The 13,404-nt window shown below is 39.2% G+C and overlaps 1 non-coding gene across 1 annotated transcript; it reads right to left on the bottom strand.

The window, feature by feature from the left end:
- Positions 1 to 11,431: 11,431 nt before the first annotated feature.
- Positions 11,432 to 11,597, bottom strand: LOC134320973 (U1 spliceosomal RNA). The gene has a single exon (XR_010013779.1). It is a non-coding gene; the product is annotated as a U1 spliceosomal RNA (small nuclear RNA).
- Positions 11,598 to 13,404: the final 1,807 nt, after the last annotated feature.

The following is a 13,404-nucleotide window of genomic DNA, read 5'->3' as shown; positions in this document are numbered from 1 at the left end:
ATTTTGACTATATATATTTAATTTAAATTGTGAATTTATATTGCCCTTAAGCAGAATTCTGCAAATCATAATTTGCTTATTTATTTATTTTTTGGATTTTAATGTTTTACACACTTTACATTCATAACAGGACAGGTAGTTACTATTTACACAAGATTCATCAGTTTAAGTTTTAATGTCAAACACAGTCATGGACAATTTTGTATCTCCAATTCACCTCACTGTCATGTCTTTGGATTGTTGGAGGAAACCCACGCAGACACAGGGAGAACATGCAAACTCCACACAGAAAGGACCCAGACTGCTCCACCTGGGAATCAAACCAAGGACCTTCTTGCTGTGAGGCGATAGTGCTATCCACCAAGCCACCGTGCCACCCCAATTCACAACCACGACTTTGGAGCAAGGTCATACTTTACCTAATAATCATAAATTGATAAAAGTATTATATATTCAGAAGGTGTAATTTAAAATATTGGTCTTAGTCCAGAAACACTGTATGTAAACAGAACTTTATTCTTTTGCCAGTTCTTTACAAGCAGAACATTAGAAAAAGTAAATGATTGCCATGTCTTGTGCTTTCTGTATTTGTTTTGGTGCAGCTTTAAATTGCTCTGCTGTTGCTGAAATGACCGAACCCGAGCACCCATCTGCTGGCACGGTCCACTGTCTCAGCTTCATAGCATTCGCGCTGCACTCCATCATCTGAGCGTGAAAAAGCAGATCCTCTGTGAAACGGTGTAGAATGAACCATCACAAAAGGACTATTTGCACTCATCACAACATATTTGAGCCGACAAACATAAAAGTCATTAAATGGCAGCGTGCGGGGGCTGTTGCGGATGCCTTTTGCTAAGGCCTAAATTGAAATAGGCCATGAGTGATTTGTTCCAGCGTGATCAGGCTCCTCAAGGACGAAGAGGAGGGTAATGAATTGCTATGATGGAGAAAGGTATTAATCATGTGTAATCACGCCTAAAAGGTCCCCTGACAGGTAAAAATGGCACCCTTATGGCCCACACTTACAACCATCTATCAGCATTTGATTCCCTTGTGTTTATGAGTGCAAGCGTGTGTTCGTAGGTGGGTGCATTTGTGTGTAAAAATATATATAATAGCATGCTACATGTTTTTTTTTAAACCATACCTGCTTTGACTGCATTTAACTGACTGAACTTTAGCACATTAAACTTACAGGTATACATGCTGTATGTAGCACAAGAACCCTAGACATTTTCTAGCTTAGAAAACATTCATATTACTGTTGTCCCAGCCAGCCCCAAAATTATTATTGTCTTCTATTTAATCAGACCATGTTCCTGGATCAACATTTCTCTATTATTCCTGGCAGTGGTTAATGCTGAAATGATCATGACTCTGTCCTCCTCTATCTAGATGCTACATTCTTACAGTGACAGCCCTAGTTTCTCTGTAAATTACAGTAATCCAAAATCCACGTCTACACTGAACCTTGTGTTCGGTCACACTATTCCTGACATTTATGTAAACCAAAGCGTAAAAAAGCAATAATATCTTGAACCATCTGATAATAAGCAAAAACCCACTTATCTCCAACCCTTTTGGATCAGGGTCACAGTGGATCTGGCAAAAATGCACAAAGCAGGAATACACCCAGACCAAGGTAACAATCAATCACACACACACACTCACAAAGAGACAGAGAGAGACTTCATTATCATGAAAAAACACACATGGACACAGTGAGAACATGAAAAATTACTCAGAGATCAGAGATGAGGACTGAACCCAGGCCTCCAAAATTGATTCTGTGCAGCACCTACACTGCCTGCTACACCCCTTACCTAGCTCCAAATAAAACTAAATTAAATGCTTACCATTTTCTTAATCATCATGCAATAAGATTCCAAAAAGATCTGCTACACATCAATGTCTCTTAATTTATTATACGCTACATAAACACAAATGATAAAATGTTCATCAAGTAACTAAACAAAGTGTTTAATGTTTCTTTTTATATTAATACTATTACAACAAAGTCCATTCTTAGTGGGTGAGATAAAATAAAATTATGTTTTCAGTTCATTCAACTCTGAGTCATCTTGTGTACAACCAGTAATCTTTTTCCCATTAAAAATTTATTAACAAACCATAAACCATGGTGTCTACTACACATCTACAGATATGTTATTTGGAAAGAAAGTGAATGGATGTGTGTGTGTGTGTGCCTAAAAATCCTGATCTAGCATGGCTTATCCAGCCGAGCTTTCATAAACAAACAGGTACATGAGGAAGCAACTCCAACCGGTGTGTTTACCAGTCTAAGGACAACTAACAAATGACTACCACATCCACTGACCTAAGAGGCGTGCAAATTAGTGCATATACACACAAAGATTGATTTATTTATTTAATTAGGATTCCAACATCATGTTTCACACACTTTGGTTACATTCACAACAGGACAGGTAATTACTGGTTCCACAAGATTCATCAGTTCAAGTTCAATATCAAACACAGTCACGGACAATTTTAAATCTCCAATTCACCTCACTTGTGGGAGGAAACCAGAGCTCCCGGAAGAAACCCACACAGACACAGGGAGAACATGCAAACTCCACACAGAAAGGACCCAGACAGCTCCACCTAGCAATCCAATCCAGGACCTTCTTGCTGTGAGACGAAAGTGCTACCCACCGTGCCGCCCCATGAAGGTTATCAGGCAGCATCAGACACCTTATCATCCTAGTCCCTCATTAAGTGACATGTCCTGAAGTACTCAGTTCTATTCTGTGATTTTTACACTGCTACATTTATTTGAAGTCTGACAAGGTCAGTAGAAGTCTACACATGAATGAGAGAGACAACCGAGTCTGATGGCTGAACAAAAACTGCAGTCAAAAATAAAATCAAGTTCATTCAGCCTTGAAAACAAAAGAGAGAGGTGAAGGCATGCGAAACAGAAAGAAGTGGGAGGGAGAAAGGAATAGCCATGTCCAAATTAATATGTTGCAAAAGCCCTTTGGCCAAAGTTGGATACAGGTGAGGGTATATATTATTTTACTCTCCCACTGAGATCTAAACATGATTCATTTATTTATTAGGATTTTAACGTCATGTATTACACACTTTGGTTAGATTTATGACACAAATGGTGGTTACTCATTACACAAGATTCATCAGTTCACAGGTTTAATGTCAAACAGTCATGGACAATTTTGTATCTCCAATTCACCTCACAAGCATGCCTTTGGACTGTGGGAGGAAACTGGAGCTCCCGGAGGAAACCTACCCAGACACAGGGAGAACATGCAAACTTCACACAGAAATGACCCAGACCGCCCCACCTGGGACTGGAGTTCAGGACCTTCTTGCTGTGAGGCGACAGTGCTACCCAATGAGCCACCATACCGCCCTCTTACCATGATTAATAAAAGCAATTAGCATATTTACTTATCCTTTCACATTCTATATACATTGTGCAGTTTTTTATAACATACTACACATGATTTATAACTCTTTACACCATGGTGCTGATTACGGGGGGATGGGGGGGGGGTCTGACCTTTCTCATTAATTCTTAGACCCCCCCAAAAAGAGGTACAAGCAACAGTTTATATTTGTAACTTCAGGCAAAACTTAGAAACTAGCTGATATTAGCATTCATCGACATGCAGCTGACACAATGTAGCTCAGAAACTCAATGCAATTCTTCTTCTTCTTCTTCTTGGTTTATTGGCGGGTGACATCTCTTTGGTGCATACCGCCACCTACTGTACAGGAGTGTGTAAAGGTCTTAACAGGCTGTTTTCTAGGTCTTAGATTCTTTTAATTAAACCTGTATCATTAAGGAATATAATTAATGATTTAATTCTGTCACGCTGCATCCCTTCTTCTTTAAGAATATTTCCTATTTCATTCCCTTCCTCCCTTTCTTGCCATTGGTGTCTATATTCTGTGTATTTATTGCATTTAAATAATACATGATTTACATCTTCTTGGACGTGACATACATTACATAACCCATTGCCTTTCCCTATTAACCGTAGTGTGTTATTAAGACCTGTGTGACCCAACCTTAATCTACTATATACAATCTCTTCCCTTCTGTTGATACCTATTGATGTTGTCCTTTTCCCCCACACCTTTCCTTGAATTGAATAATATTGTCTGGCTTTATATTCTGTTTCCCATTCAGTTTGCCATTTCAGTAGAACTTTAGATTTAATTTTGGTTTTGGCTTCCCCCTTCCCTATTGGAATTTTAATTTCTATATTTTCTTTTTCTAGCGCTTTTTTAGCTAATTTATCAACTCAATGCAATTCGGTGTAAAAACAAGCTAAATAGCCGCTACTTACATTAGCATACAGCATCTTCTCTGGTTTGCGCAAGCGCAACCTTAATGAAGACGCAACCAATAATGAGAGTGAAAGCAGGTAGACGAGAGGAGAAATGGTACGGTCCACTTTAGGGGTGTCTAAAACCGTGTTCATCCAGGTATGCATATAGGACAGTGGTGTCCAAACCTTTTTCTAGGAGGGCCAGATTTGATAATGTGAAAGTGCCCGAGGAACCTGATGACGTTATTTTAAACAATAAAATACGCATATAATACGCTGTTATTTAATCATTTTATTTTCACACAGCGAACAACAACCAAATGTAAGCATTCAGGTGCCAAACATGGTCTGGGTTTAAACTATAACAATGCATGGCTACTTTTGGAGTATTTCCTGGCATACAGAACCATAAGACAAAAGAGAAATAAAGACGTTCATATTGAACAATCCTTGACATTTTGCTTAAGTTACCTGGCTGACTCAGAAATCATGCTTTTCAAAATATTTTGATCTAATATTATGCATCAATAAAGCATCAAAACACAGATACGATTATTTCATAGATCTGTTAAGAAAACCTTTTAATACTGTGTTGTGAAGAAACATGACTGGGAAATACTGTTCTAAATTACCATTTAAGAACCTACAAATACAATATCTTTACTTTGTAAATCAAGTTATTGACTGTAGCTATAAAAACGTTCAATTGTGTTAATTAATACAGTCCATGTAAACGCTTAGTCCATATAAATATCAGATACAAATGTGTTTTTAAAAAACTACAAACATCACAAATATAAATCATGTTTACAACCATGTGATTGAATAACCTGAATAAACTGTAGAGATTAAACATTACATAGCAAACAAGTTTCGCTCAAACAGTACCGGAGGGAAGGAAGAGGGGATAAGCGGTTTTGATGGACAGGTCTAGCAGCCAATGGAAATATTCGTTAAAGAGATTGTGTAATTTTTCATCTTTTCATTGGTCATTTTGATATTTGCTGCTATGGACAGACAGAGATTCGTGTTTTTCATCGAACAGTGACGATATTTTTTTTTTTCTGTTTGACTGTGCTGGCGGGCCACAAGTAATGCAATTTAAGACAGAAGATGCGGGCCGTGACATGCCTGATATAGGATATATCGACCCTCTATTTGCCTTTGTATAATTAGCACTCTGCCTTACACAATCTATTAAACTGAAAACTTAAAAGTTAAAGTTTAACTTACACACTTAAAAGTACTTTATAAATTGGAAGTTACTTAATAAGGGCATATTTATTTATTTGGATTTTAACGTCATCTTTTACACACTTCGGTTACATTCATGACAGGACCAGTAATTACTGATTACACAAGACTCATTAGTTCAAGTCCTTAATGTAAAAAACAGTCATGGACAATTTCAATCTCCAGTTAACCTGACTGCATGTCTTTAAACTGTGGGAGGAAACCCACGCAGACACGGGGAGAACATGCAAAAGGTCCCGTATCCCAGAATTGAACCCAGGACCTTCTTACTGTGAGGCAACAGTGCTACTACCCACCGAGCCACCCTGTCGCCAACATAGGCATAAAAACACCTACCTTTTGTTTTTGACACAGCCACAAACAGGCGGCACAGTGGCTAAGTGTGTAGCATTGTCACCTCACAGCAAGAAGGTCCTGGGTTCGATCCACAGGTGGGGCGGTCTGGGTCCTTTCTGTGTGGAGTTTGCATGTTCTCCCTGTGTATGTGTCGGTTTCCTCCCAAAGACATGCAAGTGAGGTAAATTTTGTCCATGACTGTGTTCAATATAACCCTGTGAGCTGATGAATCTTGTGTAATGAGTAACTACCGTTTCTGTCATGAATGTAACTAAAGAGTGTAAAACATGATGTTAAAATCCTAATAAAACAAAAAAAAAGACACAGCTACAAACAGAACAGGTTTAAAGGTTTAATGTTCCTAATTTGCAATTTAGTGCTACTAGAAAAAGTACATTAGCATAGACAAACAGTTTGGGAGCAATTGATCATCAAGTCTAGCCCGCACCTTGACAGTGACCGTGTCTGTGCTGAAGAATGACTTCTAAAAGATGAGAAAACATTTAGCCTTGCTGAGCTTGGGAGTCTTGGCTGCTTGAATGTGACAATGTAGTGATGGTGCACTCAAGGAGAGCTAGGTTTCCACCCATCAGAATTTTATCACTTTTGCATGGTCTGAATAAATCAGACCCACCCTGCTGGACATGATTTGTTGTCTGGGTGTGAAGCTCAGCATCTCACTCCTTTCCCTCCTACATTATCCTTTTTGACAGTCCGACAGCTGGAAAGGTGCTGTGGCTACATGTTGAGACTGTTCTATAACGCAAACCATCGGCGTATCAAAACATACAGCACATTTTTACTCACACTCCCATGGAGCACATTGACGTAACCCAGTTCTGGTTTTCCGTCAACACTAACATGTTAGATCACCACCTTGCCTGAACAAAGCACAATAACACACCTAAAAACACAAACCACAAACTGGGTGTGCCTGAAATAAAAATAGTACCTGGTTATGTGAGCTGCCTGATAACATCTATGCTCAGTGTTTGATTTATTTCTTAACAGAGTTCTATCAAATTAATGAATTCAAATGATTTAGGATAATCTGTAATAAGCAGGATATGGACTATCATCAGAAACAATAACTTTAATAAAAGTGATCAGAAAACCTTTATAATGTAGTATCATAGGCAGGGCTGCCAACAAAAATAAAATATGTAATGCGTATTGATTCATTTCTAGAAAATAAGTCTTTCTTTCTAATCAGATGTGGGTGCATCCAGCACCACCCAGGGTCATTAGGAGCAGGACAAAGGAAGGTGGGCTTCAAATTATAGGAGCACAAATTTTCCCAGCATGTTTTTGTGTAATGGGAAGAAATTTGAATTTTATTTATTCTTGCTGTCTGAGAAAATGATGAAACAGGTCTAGAAGCACCCCTACACACAGCAGTATTTTAAAACAAACATGTCTATTAATGAACAGCTTCACACAGATCAACACTTTTGTACTGTGATAATGGATAATGATAAAGTTTTAATTTGAGCATTTTTTCGTTGCTTGTTTTGTTTTTGTTTTTATTGGGAGTGGGACACTAGCATGTCTTTGGACTGTGGGAGGAGACCAGAGCACCTGGAGGAAACCCACGCGGACACGGGGAGAACATGCAAACTCCACACAGAAAGGACCCAGACCGCCCCACCTGGGGATCTAACCCAGGACCTGCTTGCTGTGAGGCGAGTACTACCCACTTAGCCTTTTTGGTTGCAAGAGAAATCTCTAACAAACTAACAAAATAAATCTATTTTAAATTGTGTGACTGTCAGTACTGAGATACTAAAACTAAAAAAGGTTTGATGTTTATTTAGTGTTATTTCAATAGCCAATAAATACTATAAAATACATTGTGTTAAACCACATTTACAGCATTTAGCAGACACTTTTATCCAAAGCAATGTACAATTACAACTGAATACAACTTAAGCAATTGAGGGTTTGGGTTCAACAGTAAAAACATGGGGGTAATCATGGGGTTGAACCAGGACCCTTGTGATCACTAGTCTGGTATAGGTCCAGTTTAACCACTGAGATAGCACTGCCCTTTTACACTTTATTAATTTCTTAAGTTCTATATTAATAGAATCATGGTTATAGTTATTTAAAATTAGGTCTTAAAAATAGGATTCTTCAAACATATAGCATAACATATCAATAGTAACTAGCATTAATGCTTGACTACATACTATTTAGTCCCTCATTTTTTCCACTAACAGCGTGAGGAACACGACGCACAACTAGAACACCACAAACAAATAAATAATCTGTCTTTGCTGTTTTTAGAGACAAAAACAATTGATTAGTGATTAGTGAAAATGAATGAATTAACAAATGTATACATAAACAGGTTGGACAATGATGCAGCCAGTAGTGTGAGTGCATTAATACCATGGTTCTTGGGACCTGAGTGTGAACCTAACCTGTTGTTGCCATGTCTGAATGGATTCCTCTAGGTTACCTACTGAAGAACTGTAAAAATCAGCTTTGTTCAGAGGAAATCAAGAGGCTGCAGATGGGTAAGATGACACCGTCCATTTATCACTGGCTTGAGAAACACTGCAGGTCATTTCTTAGGCCGTTACGGCTCGATATTTACAGCCGTTCTAAAAGTTTTAATAGAGCATTAGTGAGAGGGAAGTTCAGCAACAGAACATCATGAGTTATGACCAAAATAGATATTTAGACAGCATCATAGTCCAGTCGCAGGCTACACAGTCAAGTGAAAATGAGTTTCTAAATTTATAATACCCATAAATACACTGCTTGCATATTTATGCATACCAGTGCCTTCAAACTCTGCATTGCAACAGTGAAATGGAAATGTCTGCATACAGGATCGTGCCATCTTTTTGCAGCACCCATGCCCGTCACTGAACGCTAGTGGTGGAGTCGTCGGGGAGAAGGCTGAGGGAACGACGCAGCAGCAGATGGTTCAAAGATACAGGGTGAGGGATTCTACCACAGCTTTCAGGCGCTGTGGGGGTCCATCGCATTCCAATAGATCACACAAATGATGCCCTGGTGAAGTGCTCCCAACCTACCCAGTGGTCATTTCTTAATGGATCAACTGTGTTGGACCACTTATGCTCGTTCATTGTGCAAATGTAAGAGGATTCATTTAGTTAAGCGAGATCCATTGCTATCTGTGCAATCTTGATAGACAACAGTGACAGCAGAATAGGTCACACCCATGACATTAAATGCTGATGGAAAAATGGTCTGTTCTTGTTTAGGAAATGTTTAGGAAATTGTTTAGGAAAATGGTTTTAATGCTGCCATACACAAACCTAGAATCATGAATCATAAATCATGAACATAAAATCATGAATATGTTCAATTGAGAAGCTTTTAAGCTTTTATGATATTTTTTTCCTCCCAATCTAGTCATATCCAATTACCCGATTGCATTATGCTTCCTCTCTACTGATGCTGATCTCCACCCTGGTTGAGGAGAGCCGATACTGACACACGCCCCCTCCGACAAGTGTGGAGTAGCCGACTGCATCTTTTCACCTGCTTGAGGCGAGTTCATATGCGGATCAGCTTTGTGTATAGAGAGCCACACCCTAATCAACGCATTATCTCTTGACTCTGTGCAGGCACCATCAATTAGCCAGCAGAGGTTGTAATTGCATCAGTTATGAGGTCTCGTCTGACACTCGAATCATTGTTCGTGTAGGCGCCCAGCCGACGAACTGACGAGTTCAAACTGTCAGCTCTGGTGTGCTAGCATGTTTTACCACTGTGCAGGCGAAGGAAGCGTCTAGGAGCAACAACATCTCAGCTATTAAGTAGTAGATCAAAATCACAAATAAAGACCACCATATATTACAATGATCCTCACTGTTGAGTTCCAAACTACCTCTGGAAGCACTGTTAGCAAAAGAACGATTTGCGTTATGGACTGGGCTTCCACAGGCACAGAACTGCAATGCCAAATTGGTATAAAACACACCATTTTTGGACTGTGTAACAGTGAAACTACATAAATTAATGACTTAAACTTTGGTGGACACAAACAGAACCTGTAACCTGAGTGATACCAATAAGGCTTTGTTGAGAAGGATTAATTGTCTGGGGTTGTTTTTATTTTTTATGAAAGCTTAATATTAAAGCTTTAGCATATGGCGGCATGCAAGGAAAGTCTTTGCTTTGGTTTCAAAAGGTCATCCAATGTTCTTATGACAAAATAGAATGGAATTTAAAGTTTTATTTCCATCTAATGGAAAACCTTTCCATAAAAGTGGAGGCAGTTAAGCATCCAGTCCCTAGGGAGCTATAAAGAAGTAGCTAGTTTTACTCCAGACTGAACAGACAGTGAAGAACCCCATACATCTTCCGGGTAAATGATCAGGTGTAAAAACACAGCTGTACTGTAAGTTTCAGTGAGTTATACCAATTTGGCATTGCAATTCTGTGCCTCTGAAAGCCCAGTCTATAAAGCAAATCATTATTTTGCTAACAGTGCTTCCAGAGGTAGTTTGGAACTATATATACATATAGTCATTTGGCAGATGCTTTTATCCGTCAGTGTTTTTTTTTTGGCAGCATACAACTATACAAAATCCATAGACAACATTGGCAGTAAGATGGATCAGTTTTAAGTGACTTTTACTATTTGTTCTTTCACCCCACATTCATTGGAGATAGTTGTCAAATTTTTGCTCAGCCAGTTCTGCCCCAGTCAAATGCAAGAAGCTGGCCACATGTGCACAGTATGGCAGGTGATAATTATGCACAGAAAATTTGTATGTTCATGGATGCAAAGCAAAGTACAAAGTTTCAAACTGCTTCTGGAAGCAACACAGCTCAGGAACTTTTATGTGGCTTGCATGGAGGTCTTTAACTCTACAGTAAAGATTATAGCAGCTATACAGTCATGCAGTCTCCACAGACAGATCCCAACAGTAGATCCCATTCTATAGTGAAACTCACTCACTCACTCACTTTCCTTAACCACTTATCCAATCAGGGTTGTGGGGGTAATGGGCGCAAGGCACACAGTAAAACCCTGGACGGGGCGCCAGTCCATCACAGGGCAGACACACATACACACACACCCATTTACCTATAGGGCAATTCAGTGTCTCCAAATAACCTGACTGCATATTTTTGGACTGTGGGAGGAAACCGGAGCTCCCGGAGGAAACCCATGCAGACACAGGGAGAACATGCAAACTCCACACAGAAAGGACCGCCCCACTTGGGGATCAAACCCAGGACCTTCTTGCTGTGAGGCGACAGTGCTACCCTCCCGAGCCACCGTGCCGCCCCTCTATAGTGAAAATATAGAATAGAATGCCTTTATCTGTCATATATAAAGTTCTACTACTACATATATGCAAGTACTGTACAACATAATTATTTTCCGCATATCCACACTCTTTTGGAAGCTGGGGTCAGAGTGCAGGGTCAGCCATTGTACGGTGCCCCTGGAGCCGAAAGGGTTAAGGGCCTTGCTCAATGACCCAACAGAGGCTGCATGGCAGAGCTGGGATTCAAACTCTCAACCTTTCAATTGATAGCCCAAAGCTCTACACACTAGGCTACCACTGTCCCCAAAAGAAATAAGATTCACACAGTTGGGGAATTCGCAGGGGTCAGCACAACCGGAGCACAATGGCTGAGCCTTGCCATGGGTGAACCACCTTCTTGATCATGGTTTCACCCCATCTAGGTAAGTATCTATCTAGGTAAATAACTATCCAGGAGCAAGAACAGCCCAGCCAGAAAGCAGTAAGCCAGACAAAGCTGAGATATTTTTAAATAAATGTCAGTGCAAAAAGAAAACCAACTATGCATATAGTGGTTAAAGAAACTGGCAGTGATATTGTAGTAAGAAAGAATCTCCACTAATTGACCAAAACAAGTTAGTCAACCAAAGAAATAAGAGAGCTACAGCCGAACACCTTTTTGGAGTAATCCGAACCATGCAGAAGTGCTACAAACACTAATTACTTCCAGGGCAGTGATAGTCCAGAGGTTAAGGTACTTGAAGGTTGCCACTGTTGGGCCCCTAAGGAAGGCCTTTATCCCTCAATTGCTTAAAAAATGTATTCAGTTATAATTGTAAGTCACTTTGGATTAAAATGCTCTTAATGCAGCACATGTGAATGTAACTACAAAGCAGATATGTAAACAATTACAGATCCAGCATTGTAGGTTGAAGAAGACAAACTTGCAAAATAAAAAAAAACGACCATGGTCATAAGAAATGACTTTCTTCCAGGTAACATTCTCCTGGCAACCAGAAAACTCTTGATTCCAAGCAAATGCATTTCTGCTGCTCCTAAGTCCACTGGTGGTGTTCTTCACACCTCTCCAGACAAAGCTCGTCATTGCACATTGTGATCCTAGGCTTGGGTGTAACTGCTCAACTATAAAACCCCAACCCCTAAAGCTTCTACCAATCAATCTACCAACAAAAAAACTAATGATTCTAAAGGCATTTTCACACTTTAGAGGAATTTATGCAAAATTACAGTTTATATCTGTTCACAGCTAAATCTCTTTATATTAATTTTTATAAAACATATTTTTCTATATAGAGATTAAAGTGGGTCATATACTCAAGTACATACTGACATTGAACTAAGCTACATCAATTAGTACTAGTAATTAGAAAGTAGTCCCATGACCCAAAGCTTATAGTTGTAAAAATGACCTTGCTCAGAGTATTCTATAGGAGTTAAGAGTAGAAGAAAGCCTTCATTCAGGAAAAATAAATGCATGTGGAGTGAGCTGCACTGTTTTTTCATCCTTTGAAGAGGTAAACTTGATATAACTCAAGTGTAAAAGAGTACGCTGAGTTTGCATATGCCAACAAATCAAATCAAACATGAGTGGCAAGCAGCAGTGCAGGACCATTATCGGGTCTGATTACCCAGTAGTTTCAGGTTCGGTGGTTAGTACTTCAACTGCATCAAATTGCTGGACACCTGCACTATGAGGGAATCTCCCAGATAAAAGAGCCGAAAACCTCACGTTGCGTACTCAGATGGCAGGAGGAAAGATGATACCTCACCAAAACAAAGAAAACAACGTTTCACCAAAGTGCAAAGCTGAACAGTCACAGGCCAAGATTTAAGGGTTTAAATGTGTACAAACGTGTGCAAACCTGTTAAACCCTGCAAGAAATGTGCAAGCTTGTTTAATTTTGCAAGTAAGAAAAATATAAAGTTTTGTAAATGTTTATCTTTTGTTAAAATTGTACATTTTTAATATAAAATAATAATAGAAAAGTAATTAACAATTTAATAAATGGCCAGGACTCTCCTGCAAATGAGATTGTAAATCTCAGTGAGATTAATTTCCTGGTTAAATAAAAAATAAAAAATAAAAAATAAAAATAAATATGCAGGGCACCTGAGTGGCGCAACAGTAAATTATGCTAGCCCACTGCTGGTGGGATCTAGGGCTCGAATCCCAGCGGTGTTATCAGCCAGTTGGATGTGTACGAACAGACTTAGTTGGATATGTCAGGATGGGGGGC

This window comes from Trichomycterus rosablanca, chromosome 9 (genome assembly GCF_030014385.1).
Source record: "Trichomycterus rosablanca isolate fTriRos1 chromosome 9, fTriRos1.hap1, whole genome shotgun sequence".
Lineage (NCBI taxonomy): Eukaryota > Metazoa > Chordata > Actinopteri > Siluriformes > Trichomycteridae > Trichomycterus > Trichomycterus rosablanca.
The sequence above is the reverse complement of the archived record's forward strand: the minus strand, read 5'-3'. Positions and strand labels throughout refer to the sequence as shown.